General features: G+C 38.4%; 2 long non-coding RNA genes across 2 annotated transcripts; one reads left to right on the top strand and one right to left on the bottom strand.

Annotated features, from left to right (window-relative positions):
* Positions 1-4,705: 4,705 nt before the first annotated feature.
* LOC128655381 (uncharacterized) lies at positions 4,706-6,588 on the top strand. Its single transcript, XR_008401772.1, has 3 exons — positions 4,706-4,824; positions 5,646-5,767; positions 6,507-6,588. It is a non-coding gene; the product is annotated as an uncharacterized LOC128655381 (long non-coding RNA).
* LOC128655380 (uncharacterized) lies at positions 5,665-6,818 on the bottom strand. Its single transcript, XR_008401771.1, has 3 exons — positions 6,765-6,818; positions 6,515-6,571; positions 5,665-5,741 (listed from the first exon to the last, which is right to left on the bottom strand). It is a non-coding gene; the product is annotated as an uncharacterized LOC128655380 (long non-coding RNA).
* Positions 6,819-8,210: the final 1,392 nt, after the last annotated feature.

Genomic DNA, 8,210 nt, shown 5'->3' with positions numbered 1-8,210 from the left:
AAACAACTAGTACAATCACTAGTGCCAGTTGTGTCACCACCTCTGCTATGTCCAGTTCTAGTACCGTGTTGCCAACTAAAATGTTTTACAGTAGAAGCCAAGCAGTACCAACGCAGGCTTTTTCCAGTGAACATTCATTTAAGCAGCCCAAACGTGAAGTATTTGAGTATGAGGAAGACAAAATTTCTCATGCTGATGCTGCTGCCACCACCACTGCTACTGCCAGTGCCAACATTACTGATAGCCCATCTGCTTTTGATATATGTGAAGAGGGCACCAGTAGTCACCAGGGAGAAGAGGGCTCCCCAACATATGTCGCTAGTGATAAATCCATGTTTACTGACATGGATGAATCAGCATCATCTCATAATTTTGAACCAGATGATCAAATTCACTATTCACCTACCCATCATTCACAGTATTCTATAGATCTGTATTCCTCTCCGTCTCCAACATCGTCACCACGAGTGTCACTGAGCTCTCCAATAGCTTCTGTTGAGTCTCCCAGCCAGATTGTAGTTAGTGCACCCGCCACTACTGGTAGGCCACTAACCTCCTCCATTCCCACCATCCCTTCAATGTTTAGGCCTCCTCCTGTTACATCACAGAGAGAAGGCCATGAAATAACAAAAAGAAAAGAAGTTGCTACAGCATGTGCGGCCAAAGAAACTGTCACAAAAGATTCTTCACTGCACAGTGGCAAAGGTACCCGTCGTGCACAAGTGTGGCAGCATTTTGAGGCTATTGGTGATGGTCGCCAAGCCAAATGCAAATTGTGTGGTAGGGAAGTCAGCCGGGGTAGAGTGTTGGGGCATCTGACCAATTCAGGAATGAACCAACACCTTCGCACCCATCACAAGCCAGTGGTGTTAAGGGAAGAAAGTGGTGTCTCTGCTCCAGCCAGCACTACTAGGGCAACTACTACTAGCAGTGTCACAGTCACCACCAGTAGGAATCACAAGGGGCATGGTGATCATGCCTCTTCTGGTGCAGCTGCTATCAGTGTCAGCCAACATCCCATGAAATCCACCCAGCCCACAATGGAGCAATTTGGTGTACATTCCAGTCGCATGTCAAGACAGCAGGTGCGAAAAATTACACGCCTCATTGGCCAGCTCATAGCAGTTGGAGGGGTTCCTTTAAATATGGTGGAATGGGACCCCTTTAAACAACTTATGGAGGCAGTTGTACCCCATTATAAAGTTCCTTCTCGTACCACATTCAGTAGATCTGTAATTCCCTCACTTTACAGATCATGCGTTGTTGTTTTGAAGGAGGAGCTGGTAAAGGCTGCTGGACAGTCAGTGCACTTCACCACTGACCTATGGAGTGCTCCTAGTGGCCAACATGCCTTCCTGTCTTTGACGGCACATTGGTGGCTGCCAAATGTGTCACCACCAGTTATATCAGCCAAAAGTTCAGGCTCAAAAACCTCAGACTCAGTGACTGGTGCAGTAGCCAAGGGGTACCGCTCCTTTCTCCTGCATGCTGAGGTGATGGATCATCAGCACACCTCACAGAACATCCGACATGTACTGAGTAATATGGTGGCTCAGTGGCTAGGAGAGCAGGCAGGGACAAAGGTACAAATAGGTTTTGTTGTCACCGATGCGGGAGCCAATATGCTAAAGGCGCTACGGGATGGCGGGTTTGTGGGTATACGCTTTTCGGCACATGTACTGCATCTTGTTGTTAAGTTTGCCCTCGATCACGATACTGGAAGGTTGGCAACACTTTTTGAGTGTTGCCGAAAAATAGCTGGCCACTTCCATCATAGTGTCAAAGATAGCCATCTCCTTAGGCAGGAACAGAAAAATTTTGGACTTGCAGAGCACCGGCTCAAACAAGATGTGAGTACTAGATGGAACTCCACATTAGATATGCTGGAGCGTATATTTGAACAGCAAAAGGCAATCCATGCAATGGCATACAAACATTCCATTGGCATTGACAGACCACTGGGCAGGGATGACTGGGCCATGATTGAACAGGTAGTGGCAGTCCTCACACCTTTTCGGGCGGTGACAGAAAATTTAAGTCAAGAGAACGCTAGCCTGGCACAAGTCATTCCCCTCTTCACTCACCTCTCTAACCTATTAGATAATTTCCTTACTAATAGGGAAGTATTGCCTGGTGGTAATCTTCATGATGATGTTGCTGCCCTTGTAAGGAGGTTGAAGGAGCAACTGACTCGGCGCGTAAAAGAGTGCATCGACAGTAGCCCTCACTATATGCTAGCCACACTTTGTGATCCTAGAGTAAAGGGAAAGATAGCACTCCGTACAAATACCTTGACCTCATGGCGGGACAAATTGATACAGAGGGTGCGTGATAGACAAAAAAAAATGTCACCTGTAGAGGAAGATGAAGAGATGACAGAGTCTGATAGTGAGACTCTGTCACCCAAAAGCTCTAGCACTGCTGCTTGTCCTCGTCCCACCACAGCAGCTACTTTTTGGGCTGATACACTGGGCACATTGGTTGGAGACATTAGAGATCCCCCAATGAAAGAGAGCAATGCTGCCGACACGGTTAAGCTTTACCTATCTCAACCTCCCCTGCCCCCCAGTACTGATCCCTTGACATTTTGGGATGAAAAGAGGTATTTGTGGCCTGTCCTGTCTGTGGTAGCCCAAGAGCTACTTTCCTGTCCCCCAACCAGCGTCCACAGTGAACGTGTATTTTCAATCACAGGAAATACACTTTCACCTCATCGTGCACAGTTGTCCCCCCATCTCCTGGAGCAGATGACATTTTTAAAAATAAATCTTCCAAAGCTGGGTTACCCAGCTCTCAGCTTTGATTCAGATTAAAAAGTGGATCATATAATCTCCTGCTGACCCACTTGTGCAGTGTGCCAGTCAGTACTGTACTGGGAATTAAAATCATCCCTGGAAAATTGGGCGAACAGCCCTATTTTCCGTCCACTCAGTATAATGCACACATGCAATTTTTCACAAAGGTGAGATTACTGTGATACTCCTTCCCCACAATATTTTTTTTCCAAATTATAGTATATAATTTTTTAATTAATTTTTTCAACATATTCTTGCTATATGCACTGTAAAGCCCAATTACATCCATTAATCAGCACTTTAAATTCTAGCTTTTCTAGCCATATCTGCTCCCGCCCAACAATACATTTACTGATATCCCGTTAGGCTAATCCGGCTTTGCTGGTTGTCATTACATGACAAATCAATCATCATGGCTCCTAAAGCAAAAGATCTCTTATTCGGATGATATTTTTTAGTTAGCTAGAGGTCATCAATAAAGTAACTTCCCAAATTCCAAATTTTCTACCCCTCTTTGAGACATAATATATTTTATTCCCAGTCCCACTACAGCAGGGTATCCATCCAAAATGTAAAACAAATTACAAATAATTTAAACTTAAAAGCTAAGGCCCAAAAATCCCATTATTTTGATTTATATTAGTAATTTGAAGGTAATGTCATGTGACCTTCAACCTTAAATATTTCATAATAAACATTGAAATGTTATGTGATGATTTGTGATAGAATGGCGAACCAAAAATAAATTTCTATTTGACAGCGATTTTACTTCCCAAGGTTTTGATTGTTGATTTTATTACAATTTCAACTTTCTATTGACTTTCTTTATATTTTTCATTATTTTTTTAGATATTGATTTAGCCGCCCTAAACAAGCTTTCTCAAGCATTTGTACTAGTGTATCCTTTTTTTATTTTAAATCGTTTATAATTAATAAGTGCACCTTCATCCTAATTTTACAATTGTTAACACATATTTACACGTTACACGAAAAGTTTCTGTTGTAAGCATTGTCACACATTAGTTACAGTTCAAGTTAAGCCACAATTTTTTTTATTAGTTAGTGGGAGTTTTGGAGACTGTTATCCAAAATTATTGTCTTAATGTTTAAGAAAAAAAACATTGAATTACAACTAAGAATAATATTTTTGTGCAGTAAGAAAAAATATTAGTGATCCAAAAAAATATAAATTGAACAATCAGCCAGCAGCTACCATACGCAAAAAAATACGGTTAATCTCTAGGACAGTGTTGTCATTCTGGAAGTCCGCTCCTCATAAGAAAAAAAAACAATAATAGTAATGCTTTGCACAGAGGCACAAACAAGTGAGTGACTTTTAAATTTACCACTTAATCCACACATTCCATAATTTATTTACATTTATTAATAAAATATTCTGTGTTTCTTTCTCATGTTTTTCATAGAATTCTAAAGAAAAACTGTAGACTTGACTTTGAGGGAGGAGACAGACCTTAAAAAAGAGGATGCTACAAGGAGTTCACGGGTAAGAATTATCAATACATGTTTACTTCAAAATAATTTTTATTAAACCGGCATGGAGTGCTGCTCATAAAGACGGTTTTTAATGTAACTTTCAATTTTTAAACTTTGTAAAATAATATAAGTATCACAAGTTTGAGTCATAAAATTAAGTTATATAATAAAGTTCTATCTATGTTTCAGGTCAGGAAACATTGTGTAGATTCAGATAAATTGCATCCAATATGGATTCGTGCATTTGATCAATTGCTTGCCTCTGATCTCTGTTGACACGGGCTAATGCCCTGTCTATGTGTCTATGGACATCTTTTCTCATATTGTTGACCGCTTTTGTTAATTTTTTTGTTGCCAGTAAATTTTCCAGAAGTAATTCTTCCGTACGGCTATACCGATGTTGTCTGGGCTGTCTGCTCATCCACAATGGGGGCATGGTCTTCTGTTGATGTTTGGTCAACGATGACAGATGACGATGGTGAAAAGCATGTTGCTTGAATATTTTCAACAGGACTTCCCTCTACACAAAGAACAGGTGAATGCAGTTGACTGCTATGGCTTCCACCTGCAGAAATGCCGCGTAGTTCTGAAATCGATGAAACAGTAATCAAATATTATTTTGTTGTATGAAAACCAATGTATTTGTAGACATGTTGTACAGACATAGAAAGACTCTCGCTAAAATATTTCTTCCATAATATCTAAGAAAAATACAGCAACAGACTATCCACAAACTTTTATTATACATTATTCGCTCAAATATATTTTAATATCCAGGATGGACCGATTTTATCTCTCTGTCAAATCTAAATAAAAGTTATATTCAATTAAAGGGATACTAACCCCACATCTTTTCTTTCATGATTATGATAGAACATGCCATTTTAAGCCACTTTCTAATTTACTCCTATTATTATCAATTTTTCTTTGTTCTCATGTTATCTTGATTAGAAAAAGCATTAATAAAAGGTTAGGACCCGGACCATTTTTAGTTCAGCACCTTGGTAGAGCTTGCTGATTGGTTTGCTACATTTAGCCACAAATCAGAAAGTGCTACCCAGGTGCTGAACAATAAATGGTCCGGCTCTAAAGCTTACAGTACTGCTTTTTCAAATCAAGATAGCATGAGAACAAAGACAAATTGATAGTAGGAGTAAATTAGAAAGGTGCTTAAAATCTCATGCTCTATCTGAATCATGAAAGAATTTTTTTTTATTTAGTATCCCTTTAATAAATTTATTTGTATAAAAATTGCGTTATAAATCATTTGTAGCTGATTATTTTTGATATAGTAAAGGCTTAATTACATAAAATGTCAAGATAATTTTTGCCTGTCTTGTTTGTTTACATTTTCAGTTTGTTATAACTTACGTGGAGGAGTAGTGGGCATCTCTCCACTTCCGAAGGCTGCTACTGGTGGGATCCGAATCCGAGTTACTAACGCTGTTAAATCTAGAATAAAATCAGCACAAGCCAAGGTATACTAAATTATAGATAATAAGTTTGTGTGAAGACATCAATATTTATTTGGAATTTTAATTTTTTTTTTTTAAATTGTAAAGCATTAAAAAAAATTTTTTTTAATGAAAAGGTGAATAGTGTGCCATACATTTAGCAGAGAATGGTCAGCTGATAGTCGCAACAAGTGGATGGCCGGCAGAATCCTTATCAGGCTGATGAAAGTCATTATATTAAAATCGCGATACAATGGATAATTAAACAAATATTTGACTTTCAATATTTTGAAAGAGCAGAAAATATAAAGCAGCATTATAAATGTATAGTCCTATCATAACATTTGTTTTGTTGTCTTCTTATTATTGTTATTTTATAAATAAAGAATGTAAGCAAGCACTATGCCACTATGCATGGGTTGGAAAGAAAAAAAAAAAAAAAACGGGGACCAGGCTTACATTATTGCTTTCTAAAACAAAGATAATATTAGAAAACAAAGAAAAATTAATTATCAGATACTGTAATTAAGTAGGTTCATTTGCTGTTCTAGCAGATTCTAGTATGAAATCATGAAAGAAAAATGTTTGGTTCATTATATCTTGAAGCACAACACTTGATCATGGAAAGTAACTTTCCAATAAAAAGGTAACAGGGCTAGTGAACTGGGACAGGATACATTTTGAATGTAATACTCTGTGCGAAAAATCGAATCTTCAATACATCTATTTTTTTCTAAAACCTATGTTTGTATTTCTTATTTAGGTACTTACCAGAACTAGGCTGAGGCGTGCTTGGGGCTGATCGCCCTGCAGATTTTTTTCGGTGATCTGGAAAACATCAAGGATAAGAGACAGGTAAGTGTAACATGTGTATTAGTGAACAATAGTTATTAGTGATGGGCTAGGGAACTGGGACAGGGTACTACTATTTGAATGTAATACTCTGGGAGTAGAAATCTAATCTTCAATCCATTTTTTTTTATTCTACAACCTACTTTGTATTCCTTATTTAGATACTTACCAGAACTAGGCTGATCAGTGCTTGGGGCTGATGATCGCCCTGCAGATTTTTTTCGGTGATCTGGAAAACATCAAGGATAAGAGACAGGTAAGTGTAACACGTGTATTAGTGAACAATAGTTATTAGTGATGGGCCAGGGAACTGGGACAGGGTACTACTATTTGAATGTAATACTCTGGGAGTAGAAATCTAATCTTCAATCCATTTTTTTTATTCTACAACCTACTTTGTATTCCTTATTTAGATACTTACCAGAACTAGGCTGATCAGTGCTTGGGGCTGATGATCGCCCTGCAGATTTTTTTCGGTGATCTGGAAAACATCAAGGATAAGAGACAGGTAAGTGTAACACGTGTATTAGTGAACAATAGTTATTAGTGATGGGCTAGGGAACTGGGACAGGGTACTACTATTTGAATGTAATACTCTGGGAGTAGAAATCTAATCTTCAATCCATTTTTTTTATTCTACAACCTACTTTGTATTACTTATTTAGATACTTACCAGAACTAGGCTGATCAGTGCTTGGGGCTGATGATCGCCCTGCAGATTTTTTTCGGTGATCTGGAAAACATCAAGGATAAGAGACAGGTAAGTGTAACACGTGTATTAGTGAACAATAGATATTAGTGATGGGCTAGGGAACTGGGACAGGGTACTACTATTTGAATGTAATACTCTGGGAGTAGAAATCTAATCTTCAATCCATTTTTTTTATTCTACAACCTACTTTGTATTACTTATTTAGATACTTACCAGAACTAGGCTGATCAGTGCTTGGGGCTTATGATCGCCCTGCAGATTTTTTTCGGTGATCTGGAAAACATCAAGGATAAGAGACAGGTAAGTCTAACATGTGTATTAGTGAACAATAGTTATTAGTGATGGGCTAGGGAACTGGGACAGGGTACTACTATTTGAATGTAATACTCTGGGAGTAGAAATCTAATCTTCAATCCATTTTTTTTATTCTAAAACCTACTTTGTATTCCTTATTTAGGTACTTACCAGAACTTGGCTGAGACGTGCTTGGGGCTGATGATCGGCCTGCAGAGTATTTTCGTTGATCTGGAAAACATCAAGGATAAGAGACAGGTAAGTCTAACACGTGTATTAGTGGACAAAAGTTGTTAGTGATGAGTGAATCATAATGTAAATATAAACCTATACAGGCCAGGTAGTGAAATATATATAGAAAATATTGTCAACAGACCCTAATAGGCATTTAAGGTCATGGTCGATTTTTTATATTTTAAATTTTTGAAGTCACATTACAGAAAAAAGGATGCAAAGGCCACAGCGTATAAAATTCAGGTATTGGTGAGGTAGGGAAAGAAAAAAAAAGGGCCTTGGGAGGGAAAGAGAAGAAAGATGACATGAGGAAAAAGGATATAGAGGAACAACAAATGAAGGGGCATAGGGGAGTGAGGGGAACACAAAAGAAGG

The sequence above is a fragment of the Bombina bombina genome, chromosome 4, assembly GCF_027579735.1.
Source record: "Bombina bombina isolate aBomBom1 chromosome 4, aBomBom1.pri, whole genome shotgun sequence".
Lineage (NCBI taxonomy): Eukaryota > Metazoa > Chordata > Amphibia > Anura > Bombinatoridae > Bombina > Bombina bombina.
Note: the sequence above shows the minus strand (reverse complement) of the source record. Positions and strands in the feature narration are given on the sequence as shown.